This window comes from Rhinatrema bivittatum, chromosome 11 (assembly GCF_901001135.1).
Source record: "Rhinatrema bivittatum chromosome 11, aRhiBiv1.1, whole genome shotgun sequence".
NCBI classification, from domain to species: domain Eukaryota; kingdom Metazoa; phylum Chordata; class Amphibia; order Gymnophiona; family Rhinatrematidae; genus Rhinatrema; species Rhinatrema bivittatum.
In genome coordinates this window covers 37,538,516-37,552,452 of record NC_042625.1, presented here as the reverse complement: position 1 = coordinate 37,552,452, position 13,937 = coordinate 37,538,516, and the positions used below count along the sequence as shown (strand labels likewise).

Below are 13,937 nucleotides of genomic sequence, written 5' to 3'. Positions count from 1 at the left end.
CCGGGGCTTCGTAAAAGGGGCGGGAGGGGGCGTGTCCGGGGGCAGGGGGCGGTCCGGGTGGGTCTTGGGGCATGGTGACAGTTTGGGGGCGGGCCGGGAGGGCGGTCCCGAGTCCCCCGGCACTGCGGCCTGTGCCGGGGGATGCCGGGGCAGCACGCGCAAGTTACGCCTGCTTCAAGCAGGCGTAACTTGCCCAACAAAGGTGGGGGGGGGGGGGATTTAGGTAGGGCTAGGGGGGGTGGGGTAGATAGGGGAAGGGAGGGGAAGGTGGGGGGACGCGGAAGGAAAGTTCCCTCCGAGGCCGCTCCGCTTTCGGAGCGGCCTCGGAGGGAACGGAGGCAGGTTGCGCAGCTCGGCGCGCGCAGGCTGCCGATTTTGCGCAGCCTTGCGCGCGCTGACCCCGGATTTTATAAGATACGCGCGGCTACGCGCGTATCTTATAAAATCTGGTGTACTTTTGTTTGCGCCACCGGCACGAACAAAAATACGCGCGCGCGTATGTTTTGAAGATCTGCCTCACAGGTTTAAAGCCTTGGTATCCTACTGGACTCTGAACTCACCATGCTCCCCCAAATCCAAGCAACAGTAAAGAGCTCTTTACTGTTGCTCTTTGTGAAGACAAATCTGCTCACAGCTAGGCAAGTGGCATAGGCTGTGGCATAGGCATAGGCAGTGGCATAGACTGTGGCATAGGCGCGTGGCCTATGCCACAGTTGTCGATAAGTTGCAATTATGCAACTTATCGACGACTGTGCCCGCTCTTTGTGAAGACAAATCTGCTCACAGCTATTCATGCCAGGGTTACCAGACGGTTGGATTAGTGCAGCTCATCATGCAAGTACCTAAAACAGCTCAGGTCCTCCACAAGCTCCAGATAAGACAAAACTCTGCTGCAGGACTGATAAAAGGATGTAAACGGCACAAGCACATCACATCGGTCCTACACAAACTACACTGGTTACCAATACTGTAGAGAACGAAATTCAAATCTTTTGACACTGATATTCAGGCTCTCAGAGGAGATAGGCCTATCTGGTTGTGCAAAAAGCTATCCTTATATATGCCTTCCTAACCAGTACACTCTTCATTCAGAATCAACAATGTCAATTGTCATTACAGGAAATAAAAAAAATCCAAAAATCAGACACTGGCAACAGCCCCAGCAGGGGATCAGTCCCTGCAGTTTGGATCTCCTTCCTAGAAGAGCTCTGACAAAATATATATGATTATTCCACTTTCAGGAGGCAAATAAAAGCCTGGCTCTTCTGTCAGGCCTTTAATACCCAACTCGAAGCTGCTAAAATGACTATGGAGACTACAGGAAACTGCCAGCATCATCCGAAGTGGCTTAAACGTGCTGCTAAAGACTCATGTTTTGCCAGGGTGCTATTTATTTTTTAGTTATAGTCACACGTATTCTCGTGGGCTGCTGGTAAACCTTAATCAGTATTATCTATTTAAAGTTAGCCCTTGTGGAGCACCTTTAAATTATCCTAATGTGATTTTTTTTTGCTGCTATTTTAATTTGTTAAACGTCTTTTTTTTTTTAAATTTATTGCGAAGCTGCAAACTACTTTTGCTGGTCTGCTGCTATTCTAATATGCTATAATCTGCTAATCTAATATCGCCTGCATTTATTACACGCCTATTCAAAAAGGCGTGTGATATAGTGCATGAATAAACGAGAGAGGTGACAGCAGGCAGTGCTGCAAGCGTGCTGTCCGCACAAGCACTGGCACACAGGGGTGACCCTGCCAAATGCAAGCGGGGATTTAGATATTAATGCGATCCTTGCCAAGGGCCAGCGAATAGTTTGCTTCGCTGAAGGGACATCTTAGGACGGAAGTCAGCAGCGGCAGGTCTCCCGGCCGGGGCGCGGCGGCCCCTTTAAGAAGCCGGCAGAGGGGGAGGGAGCGGATCTGTGTGGTGGAAGCCGCGCCGGGAGCTGGAGCGCTGCTGCCGATCTCTTTCAGAATCGCAGGAGGAGCGGCGGAGGAGGAGGAGGGCGAGGAGGAGAAGAGAGCGCGCGAGAGAGAGAGACACCCCTCCCCCCCCAAGAGCGAAGCATGAGCGCAAACTTGCGGCGGCTTCCTCAGGGCTCAGAGCGGGGGAGCGGCGCAGGCAGCGAGGAGAAGCCGGGGCTGGAGGCGGCGGTGGGCGGCGGAGCTTAGGATTCCGGGCAGCGCTCCCCGGCCCCCCCCACCCCCGTGCGGGGAGATCTGGCTCTCCTCGCCCGGCACTTTCCCGTATCCCCGGCTGTTGGCTTCGGATTAAGTCGAAAGCCCCCCCCCGATGGCAAGGGAGCCGCTGCTCTTCGCTTTCCGAGGTAAGGAAGCTGCCGGCGGCTGTTTTTTTTCTTTGCGGATTGTTTGTCGATCTTTCCGGGCACAGAAACCAATAATAGGAATAATTCTGCAGCCAAACGCTAGCGCCTCTTGGACGTATTTGTGGTGGAGGGGGGCAGGTGGTGCTGGTGGTGATTATTTTGTATTTTTCGTTCCTTTTGCAGGGCAGAAAGGATCCGCCGGGGCTCAGGAGGGGGAGTGCGAGATCGTAATTTAGGAGGGTAATTAGGGGGGGGGGGGGGGAGGCTGGGACGGAGAGCAGACGAGATCGGGCTCACCCCGTCTAGACGAAGCCCTGGGTGTGATTTCCAGGATCAGCTGCTCTGCCGCCTGCCTAACTCGGAACCAGAAAGTCCTGCTCTGCTGCCAGCAAAAGTGCTGCCTGCCCTCCTCTCGTTTCTAAGTCTGTCAGGACACAATGCAATGTCTGACCGAGGGAGGAGGGGGGGTGCCTGTTACAGTTTTGCCAATGGGCAGCCTGTGTGAACTGAGAGAGACTTGGCAGGGGCAGAGCTTGGCACCCGTCCACGGTAGTATCCCGGTGGCACAATCGCTGCTCTCCTGCCTCTGGGAAGGCCTATTGGGAAGGTGGCACCCTGCGAGCTTGGGGGAGTGGAGAAACGAACGTGAGCCACTCATTTAGTATCTGGCGCCCGGAATCTTGTATGCCACATGTTCTGTACACGGACTCATACGTGCCACACATTTTGTATCACACGCACAGTCTTGCATACACAGGGCCAGATTTAAGATCTTAGTGCCCATAGGCAGCGTGCCAATGTGGCACCCTTTTTGAAGCTCTGAAGTAAGCAGGCACAGGCTCTTCTGTAGGCATTTGATCCCTTCAAAATTTGGGGCTCTAGACAGTTGCCTGTGCTTAATTTCGAGCCCACGCACGAGGAATCTTGCAAGCCAGGTGTTGTCACATGTGCAGAATCGTGCATGCCATGTGTTAGATATATATATATATATATATATCTATCTCAGGATCATGCATACATGCATGTACCACAGAAACAGAACTGCATACACAGAATCGTGCCCGCCACGTGTTCTGCATCACTCACGGGGTCTTGCGTGCCACGCATGCTGTCACACGCAGCCTGACTGTGCATGCGCACACAAATACTGTCCAGTATGCATGTGATCACGCATCCACGTGGATTCTCAAATGTTAGGGACTTTTTAAAACTTGGTGGACATGAGGGTCATCATTGTAAAATCCCATTAAAATACACCAGATTTAATTTTTTTTTTTTTTCACATGACAGAATGAAAAAAGGGTCATTTATTAACTAAAATGAGAACTGGCCTTTTCAAATGCAGGATGCTATCTACCCTTATACGCCTGTCCAATTTTGGTAATCACATAATTACTGAGAGCTCTAAGACATCCATTATAAGATGTGTGAAAGGCCTGCTAGATACAAAGCACACATTTTAGCTACAGTAAAGAGTGGCTTTAGCGACTTAAATACTAATTACCATCAAGAAATAAAGGGGGAGGGGAGGAGCTGTAGATCTCGTTAGTTTGGTGGGAGGCAGAAGGAAAAGGCCCTTGTCAGACTGGGTTCCTTTAACCATTCCCCAAAGTTGGGGCTGGTTCTGCTGTGCGTTTACTGTGGGAGGCTCTGACAGGTACTTTATCCTTTTGTGGTAATGCAAGGAAGCACATGGCCGCTTTGCTGCTCTCAGGAGCATGCATGTTCCTCTCTCAGCCGTCAGATTTTGAAAATAGGGCTTTAATTTTCACTCTAGACGTGTGTGTGCTTTGTCCAACGTTCCCTGCTTGAGAGAAAAAGCAACCCCACTCTTTATTGCTGTAATCATTTAAAATTATCAGGATTTTACTTGAGTTGATGGAAACTGGTAATTTGTGGCCAGGACCAAATGCATTGCTTTTTTGAAATGGTCAGGGGTCGATATGAAATCTCTCACTCTCTCTCTCCCCTGAGCAGCTTGTACGTTTCTAAAACCTGCTTCTGCTGCCCTTTTCGCAGCTCCAGGGAAGTGTTGTTTCTGCTCTCCTGTGCTGGAGAAGGCTTGGCTTCTTGCTCCTAGGTTAAATGTTTATATCTCTGTGAGCTCCTGCTGCAAAAACACTTGACTGGTAAAAAAAAACCCCCAAAAAACCACTCTCCCCCCCCCCCCCCCCCAATGGTTAAGGCTTCTAATTGTACATGCCAGCGGCTGCTTGTTCCTGTGGTTGCGGTGTCCATGCCACCCATGGGCATGTGAAAGCGTGAGCCCCAACATGCTAAGATATTTATCTCTTCAGATACTAAATCTGCTGTATCTGACAGGGCTGCCGGCTCCTTCTTTTGCAAGTGTAATCTCTTGTAGCCAGTTGACAGAGGCTGTAAATGGCAGTCATGATGCTGAGCACCACAGAGTCCCGCGCACCTTCCTGTGTTGGTGTGCATTAGTCTTCCATCCCGTGTCACCGATGACTTCCAGAGCCGGTTTATACATTGCTCCTTTTTAACTATAATGCTTAAGTGCCTTTTTTTTTTTTTTACAAGTGTTTAGTCCTCCTTGCTGCCAAGTTGTCGAGGGCAGGGGCCTCTACAAAGGGTGGCGTCATGCTGGTCGCAGGTCAGCTTAACTGCTCGTACTCTTGTGCTGTGGCTCCCCTTCGCTTGAGGGTGTGGGCAACACTAGGGAAGCCTAGAGCTTATAGTAGGATAAACATATCCCATTCCCATGATGTTGACCTCAACGTTCTATGTTGACACTGAAGGGTTTTTTTTTTTTTTTAATTTTTGTCACACTGAAGTTTCTGTGGTTCAGAAGGGCCAGGTTTTAAACATTTTTCTCCTTAATGCCTCCTGAAGGTAGCCCTGTTTGAGTAAAGTCAGTAGGCATGCACTGGTCGTTGGTTTACCTTTCCGCTGTCATTGTACGAGTCTGGTGCCACATCAGGACAGCAGTGTGTTCAACTCTAAATAAGTTACTTTGGTTTTGGCGATCAATATGATTGATGGGACCGTATAAAATTATAATACAGCTGTCAGCTGTTGAATAATAAACGATACTCCCTTTCCTATCTGTCATCACCGGGTTGGTTTTATAAAGCCTTCTCTTGTAATCTGTGTACACATTTTGTGACCTTAAGTGAACCGGTTCTTAGATAGCTGCTGTCTAGGGTTTTCCTATTATGATGCACGTTAGTGTATGTGGCAGCGTACGAGCTAGAAGCATTGAACTTGAGATCCTGCCCCAAGCAGTTATTCTCAAAACTGAGAGCGGGTCCTGTGGGTCCTCAAGTCAAGCCAAACAGTAGTTGGGAATTTTAAGTATTGCAATGATAAACTCCATTGAGAGCCATCATGTACCTGCTGTAGGAAGGCCTCGTGTACCTGACGGTTTGCCATTCTGTAGCTTTTCATCTGCACATGTGAGGACATTTAGATATGTAAATTTCCAGGCTGCAGAAAATTACACAGGTAATATAAAAGTTTTATATATATATAGGTTTTCATGCAAAAGCAGATTAAAACTGGTATAGAACAGCTGGAGTGCACATGCACACCCATGAATCCTGAAAAAAAACCCCCCAAACCCACCACACAAATGTATCCTTATACATCCTCTACGTATACCCTTACCCACGCCATCTGTACGCTTACTCCCCAGTGCACACACCATCCCCAAAATAAAGAGAGGGACACCCACACTCCCAAATGCATCACATACAAAGATGGAGAAATGTATAAACGCACGCTTATATTCTCCAGCATGAAGCCATGGTCTTCCTACCCATCCAACCTTCACAGTACATTCCACACCAAGGAGAGTGGATGAAGGGGGAAAGACGACTGCACCAGGGAAGGGTGGGGGAGGGGGAATTAGGGAAAACTACATTTGCCCTGTTCTCCAGACAATCAACTACCCTTAAAACGATTTGTGGGAGGGTCAGCAACAGAGGTACCTGATGAGTACATTTAGGTCCCTTGGAAATAACTGCTGGTGGTCATGAATGCCTTTGGAAATTGTGTGTAATCCATGGCATAGCAAATCACCCGGGCCAGATAATATAAACCCTAGGGTTCTGACAGAACTCAAAAATGAAATTTCAGACCTGTTACAAGTAACTTGTAACCTATCTTTAAAATCATCCATTGTACCTGAAGACTGGAGGGTGGCCAATGTAGCCCCAATATTTAAAAAGGGCTCCAGGGGTGATCTGGGTAACTATAGACCAGTGAGCCTGACTTCAGTGATTGGGAAAAATCATGAAAACTCTTATAAAGAATAAAAACACAGAATATATAGATACACATGTTTTAATGGGACACAGCCAGCATGGATTTACCCAAGGGAAGGCTTGCCTAACAAATCTTCATTTTTTTGAAGGGGTTAATAAACATGTGGATAAAGGTGAACCGGTAGATGTAGTATATTTGGATTTTCAGGAGGCGTTTGACAAAGTTCCTCATGAGAGGCTTCTAAGAAAACTAAATCGTCATGGGATAGGAAGTGATATCCTTTTGTGGATTACAAACTGATTAAAAGACAGGAACAGAGAGTAGGATTAAATGGTCAGTTTTCACAGTGGAAAAATGTAAACAGTGGAGTGCCTCAGGGATCTGTACTAGGACTGGTGCTTTTTTTTTTTTTTTATTCTTTATTTCTGATTTTAATTCACAAAATAAAATCAAAACATTTGTTATAATTCCATACAATGAAATTATTTTCGAGGAAAGGGGTTAACATAATTCTGATAACTTCCCAACAACTCAAATTTAACATTACGTAAAACGAATCTCCCCTTTCCAATTACCAAACAATATTGGGGAACTGTTAATGAGCATAAATTCTAAGGAAAAATTAGTACAATCGTATAATAACAGAAACATGTCAGGCTAATTGACTAAACCAAACAGTTATTGCTGGCTAACATTACTTTCCTCATCACCTCGGGCCCTTTGCCCTTCTAAGAATTTTTCCAAATCAGAAGGTTCATAATAAATATATTTTTTTTCCTTCACCCACATCACACATTTACAAGGAAACCTTATTACAGTTCGTTCCCATAAGTTTTAGCAATATTTGCTAAAGTAATAAATTTTTTCCGCCTGACTTGGGTATCCCTTGCTATGTCTGGATAAATCCAGATTCTCTGGCCCAGGTAGAGCGAAGTCCTATTTAACATATAAACCTTAAGAATTTTATCTCTGTCCTCGGACCGAGAAAATTTAACCACAAGGGGTACCCCTTTTCTCCACTTGGGCACTAAGAGATGTCTCAATTAATTCTGTGACATTTAAAGTTAACTCCTGCTGATCTTGATTTATATTTCCATTTTGGCTACTCTGTGCTATAAAATAAGCTTTAGCAATAGAAGGTAAATCTTCAGATGATAAAGAAAGAACATTCAAAAAGTAATTTTTTAATTGTTCTCTTGATGAGATTAATTTACACTTGGGAAAATTTATTATCCTAAGATTTAAATATCTTACTTCATTTTCCAAAGACTCCACTTTTTTAGCTATATAATTTTCACCTTTGATGATACTGGCCTGTACATTTTTTACCGATTTTTAATTCTTCTTCAACTCTTACTAATGTTAAACTATTGCTAGTAACCAATGGATTTATATTTAATATCACATTTTGCATCTCCTTAATATTCCCGACGGGAGATCTAAAATTGCTGGAGAACTTATTTCCTCTTCCGATATTGGGAACTTTGACAGACAAGAAACAATTGTGCAAAATGTTTTGTCCTCAACTCCTACTTATACATTGTCACCTCCCAAACAGGTTTCCCTAGAAATGCTATGGCAAGCAATAACAGCTTTACAGACTAATATTACAAATTTAAATGTGACTGGTGCTTTTTAATATTTATAAATGATCTGGAAAGGAATACGATGAGTGAGGTGATCAAATTTGCAGATGATACAAAATTTATTCAGAGTAGTTAAATCACAAGTGGATTGTGATAAAATGCAGGATGTGCGAGTCTGTAAGATTGGGCATCCATATGGCAGATGAAATTTAACGTGGACAAGTGCAAGGTGTTGCATATAGGGAAAAATAATCCATGCTATAGTTACACGATGTTAGGTTCCATATTAGGAGCTACCACCCAAGAAAGAGATCTAGGCATCATAGTGGATAATACATTGAAATCGTCGGCTCAGTGTGCTGTGGCAGTCAAAAAAGCAAACAGAATATTAGGAATTATTTGGAAGGGAATGGTGAACAAAATGGAGAATGTCATAATGCCTCTATCGCTTCATGGTGAGACCACACCTAGAGTACTATGTGCAGTTCTAGTTGCTGCATCTCAAAAAAGATATAGTTTTGTTAGAGAAAGTACAGAGAAGGGTGACTAAAATGGTAAAGGGCATGGTTAGGACGGTTCAGCTTGGAAACGAGACAGCTAAGGGGGGATATGATAGAGATCTACAAAATTATGAAAGGATGATTTACTCTTTCTGATAATACAAGGACTAGGGAGCATACCATGAAGTTAGCAAGTAGCACATTTAAAACAAGCCAGAGAAAATTATTTTTCACTTAACACAGTTAAGCTCTGGAATACATTGTGGTTAAGGCAGTTAGTGTAGCTGGGTTTAAAACAGGTTTGGATAAATTCCTGGATAAGGCCATTAACTGCTATTAATCAATAGGGAATAGCCACTGCTTGTTGCTGGCATTAGTAACATGGGATCTATTTAATGCTTGGTTACTTGCCAGGTACTTGAGACTTGGATTGGCCACTGTAGGAAATAGGATATTGGGCTTGATGGAGCTTTGGTCTGACTCAGTGTGGCAGATGTTGAGTTCTTATGAGTGCACCTTGCCGATCTTGTTTTTCCTGCTTAGCCACTGTGGGTGTCATGCACCCCGACTTAGGAAGCCTTGCTCTGCCCTCCAGATCAGAAACTGGTGCATCATGCTAAACTCTGCTGCTGCTTTTCACCATTCAGGCAAAACTGGATGGGCTAATGGAGAGGGGGAGGGCTCAAAGGGGTCCTTAGATTTAGATGCTCACATTTTTGGCATTTGATGTTTTACAACTTTTGTTTTTCTTATGGCCAGGGACCTGCAGACTAAGGCACGAGGAGGTGAGGAGGATCCGGTTGTACCACATCTTCTGTACACTTTGTTATATTGGTAAATATCCGAAAACCTTCAATAGCCCTGTGCTCTGCCACCTGTGTAGGGTTATCCTGCTTCAGGAGAGGTGAACGGCTACGGAGTGGCTTTAGTTATTTTCATGCAGGTACCTAGTGTTTCTCTCCCCCCCCCCCCCCCCCCCCCCCCGTGTTATTTCTCCTCAACCTAACTACAATCATGGCAGGCACATCCCTCCGCCGAGGGCCACACACCAGGGCTCCTTCTGCAATGGTCATCAGATGTCTCCTTTGCCCAGTTGCCATGACTTCCTCTGTGAACGCTGCCTCGGAAGCATCTGCAACCCCGGTTGACTTGGGGAGCAGAAGACCTCATCCGGGAATCAGAACTCAAATCCTTCCAAATAGCAGTGCCCAGCACTGCGACCGTGCCATCAGCCTGGCCTTTGTGTTAAAAAGTTGTTTGTTTTGCAAAAACTTTTTTTTTTTTTATACCACCTATCTGGACCTTTATCAGAATGTCCGAGGTGGCTTATACATGCAATATAGTGAATAGCATGCAAAGAAAAATACATTAAAGATGTCATGAAAATAACTGCAATTGCTGTAAACATGAATGCCATAATGCGGGGATTCAGTTTGTTTTTAACAGTTTGCCTGCAATTTAAGAAAAAGGAACAGTTTTTAGCTGTCCTTCATAGCATAGAAGAAAGTAATCCAGAATACTGTAGCAGCATTGTCAGAGTCATGGCTATGTGTCTACTTTTAATCTCTGTTTTCTGCCTTGCCTGATACCGGGTACTTCAGCTGCTGTTATGGATGAATTATCCCCCCAAACCTAGAATTACTTGGTAGGATGATTCATGAGCCTGACTCATGGGAGAAGAGGACTGAAGTGTGTGTGTGTGTGTGTGTGCGCGCGGAGAGAGAACCCACACCCACTGACCCTGGAGAAAACCGGAGGCTTCGTAGGTTGCAATACAACTTTTTATTTTACGATGGAAGAATTATCCAACGATGCGAGAGTTAGAGGGACGGCCACCTCCAGGGCTACAAGGATGGCTGGTTTTCAGACTGTCCGCCGTGAGCAAGCATCAGCTTGTGAAGGAGACCTGCTGATGTGGTAGTGCATGAACTTTTGGCTTTGCAACACATCCCTTCAGATGCCCCCAGCACCTACCACCGTATTGTGGATTACTTGATCCGATCGACGGGCATCATGGCCTGCAAAGAATCCCAGTAAAAAAAAAGAAGATGGGGTCTCTGGCAACCCAGGAAGGCATTGCAGGGAAAGTCCACTGGACCCAACATATCCTTATCTGGAGAAGGGGCCTCTCTGGTTAGCTCGTTTGCTGATCTGTTGAAAGAGCCCAGCAAGGAAGTGCCGGATCTTAAGATCTCTGGGTGTCACCTGCATGGAGTGACCGGCTTGGAACTCAGACTTTAGAGAGCATGGGGAGGCTGGATGTTTTGGACAGCGGCTTTTCCATGCTTTAGCAGCTGTGTGGATTATTACAAAACTTGGCAATAAGACACATAAAGGAGATACGGTTGATGTCCTTTTCCTCTATGATTCTTACGAAATCCAAGACCTGAAATGGCCCTAGCAGTGGAAGTGGTGGAAGCCAGGACTCGCAGATTCTGGGCACAGTTGGGACCCGATAATGGAGGGCAGGGGTAGGAAAGGGGGTGAAAGTTCAGGTAAAAAGGCATTAGGGGATGGAGAGCAGAGTATAGGAATTTGTCTGTCTGCACATCCACCTCAAGTGGAAGAACTGCAGCTGGGCAGACTGGCTGGGCCAGCTTGGTCGTTTCCTGCCATCCTCTGCTGTGGTAACAGCAGTGCTTCTCAGCTTGGTCTCTCAGGACCACCCAGCGGGTCTGGTTTTCACGGTATCCACGTTTGCGCGTGCCGTCTCCATTTATATCCAAATGTATCTCGTGGATATCCTGGCAGCCAGCCTGGCTAGGTGCCTGCTCCTCGAGGACCGGGTTTACAGCAACTGCTTCACGAGATTACAGCTGGCTCCTGAAACTCCTTGGAAAATATCTGCTGGTTCTTGTGACTGACAGTTGCCATGGCCTGCCTGCCTGCTTCAAAGATGCTGGGTCCAAGGCATACATTAATCTCCGTATATAGGGTGGTTGTATTTTTCTTTAACAAAAGTCAGGTCAACCGGCTTATGGCTTCAGCAGAGGTGCTGTGCACTGTGCCAGGGGAGGCCTGAGCTTGTGTGTCCTATCCCGACTGGACCGATAGGGTTCACGCGTGCTGCAGAGGCCCAGAGAGGAAGGGAAAGATGGCTGCCACGCCTCTGGCAACCCTGCCAGCCAAAGAGCAGTGTCGAAGTTAGGACGCCTCCTAGTTAAGGGCATGCACGGAAAAAACTTGCATTTTCTGTTTGTTCTAGCGCATGTTAAATGAATGACATTTCATTGTTTTTTTTTTTTGGTTTTGTCATTTTTGATGGGAAATGACATAAAACAGCAAATGTCATTATTTTCGTGTTTTTTAAAACACTGCATCCCTAGATGATGGTGGGACAAATTGGAAGGGGAGGGGGAAATGCAAAGATTGCATAGGTTATAATGGAACTTATGTTACTTTTTTAAACTTCCAGATTCATGAGCACCCTTTTTGTTTTATTTTCAACAGTTAAAACTGTATCCTCCCCCTGGTTGGAGGAGTAGAAATGACTGGAAGGTTTTTCCCCTCATTTTCGCATCAGCAACTCGGGATTTTGATCCATGGGTGCCTGCAAGCTTTATCCGCAGGCAAACTGCATGCTTAACTTGCTCAGTTTATAGTCTAAATAAAATTATCCAGGCAGTGCCAAAAGCCGACCTCCTGCAGCGTACCAGGGCTGTGGGAAGGGGGAGATAACTTCCACTCAAGATTTCTTTCCTTAGCTTGGAAAATGCAGCTTTGTGCTGAAAACCCAAATCGCCATCACCTCATTAGCTCTGCATGAGCATCATTTTTGTAAACACGCTTTCTGGCACATTTAAGTTGCCATGAAAGGTTTCTTGGAAACCCAGTACCTTGGGCATCCAGCTGGATGAATTTTCCCATCTTTTATCCCTGCCAACCCTGTGGGCTCTTAGCCTGCATCTGCGATGCCTTCCGTGCTTGTGGCTAGAGATCCGCTGGCCCCTGGGGTCCGTCTGGATGCCCGTAGGAACTTGCTGGCAGGAGGGAAGCTGGGTGCTTCACACCCTGGGTGGAAGCACACTAGTGCACGGAATCGTGAAATCCTCTCTTTGGAGTACAGTGCCAGTGTTGCAGAGCGAGGAGGAAGGTGTGGCTCTACTTAAAGCAGCAGTGCCCGCTTGCTCACAGACAAGATTTCAGTGTTATGATGGTTTTGTAGCTCTTATTGTAGTGAAGGAGAAGGAGTGAACAGCGTTTTGAATTCATTATAAAAGTCAGTTATATTTAAAAAGGCTGGTTCATCCAGTTTCCAGGCCACAAAGCAAATTCTTCATTGATCTACAGGGCTTCCAAACGTTAAGGAAGAATGGGGGGTGCTGATGGTGCAGAGGTGCGTTCAACTGCATCTCTCTCTGTCGCTGACCGGTCACCGGGAACCTGGGAGGCCGGCGGAAGCATTAGGTGAACCAGATGGGTGGTGGCCTAGCCAGGGCTGGCCCGACACGGACATAGGTAAGCCTTGGGTGAGCCAGGCTATTTTATAACTTGCGTGCATAAAATAGCTGCGTATCTGGGCGTGCGCCAACACAAACACACAACAAACTGTGCCTGCGTGCTAGTTTGAAAGTTACTGTCCCTATACAGGCACTCTTTTTTTTTTTTTTTCATGGAAAATCACGCACTTTCAGGCCGATGCAGTATCTATGCGCATAAAACGGGCACTCGTGATCCACCTCTCCCAGGGCCCTGATTTTAAATGGGCTGCCGCAGTAAGGAGGCTCTAGGGGAAATTGATGCCCAGGAGGCGATAGGGAGGCACAGACACCCAGGAGAGGTGGCTCTCAGTGCAGGTTAGGAAAACGGATGCTCGTTAATTGAGCATCAATTTTCCTAACCTGGCTGCAGGTGACTTTTTTTTTTTTTTCCCCGTTCTTTTTTTCATTTCCTCCGACTTAATATCACCATGATATTAAGCCAGAGGAACTACAGAAAAGCAGTATTTTTCTGCTTTTCTGTTAACTTTAGGGGCTCCTCAAGAATTAATGTATGCTTCGGGGCAGGTGTTACTTTTTGAGAGCAAAAGTTTGTGCATCTGGCGTGCCTCTTTATTATTATTAATTCACATGTGATGAGCTCTATTACCTACGCGTTGCTTTGTACATGCATTTTGGACTCGCTATTCCCCTTATTGCGTGAGGGGTTTTGGAAGCGCGTCCAAGCGCATGTAAAACAGTGTCCTCTGCTGAGCGCACAATATTGCATCGGCCTGATTAGATTTTTGAAAAATAGCAAACCACGTGGATACTTTCCTCCCCCAACCTAAAAATGCCCTCCATTTCCTGGAATATCAAG

General features: G+C 46.1%; 1 protein-coding gene across 1 annotated transcript in view; it reads left to right on the top strand.

The window, feature by feature from the left end:
- Positions 1 to 1,933: 1,933 nt before the first annotated feature.
- Positions 1,934 to 13,937, top strand: part of NCOR2 (nuclear receptor corepressor 2) — a 545,866-nt gene continuing 533,862 nt past the window's right edge. The window contains 1 exon segment of the mRNA XM_029571687.1: positions 1,934 to 2,326. The gene's annotated coding sequence lies outside the window, so the exon portion shown is untranslated.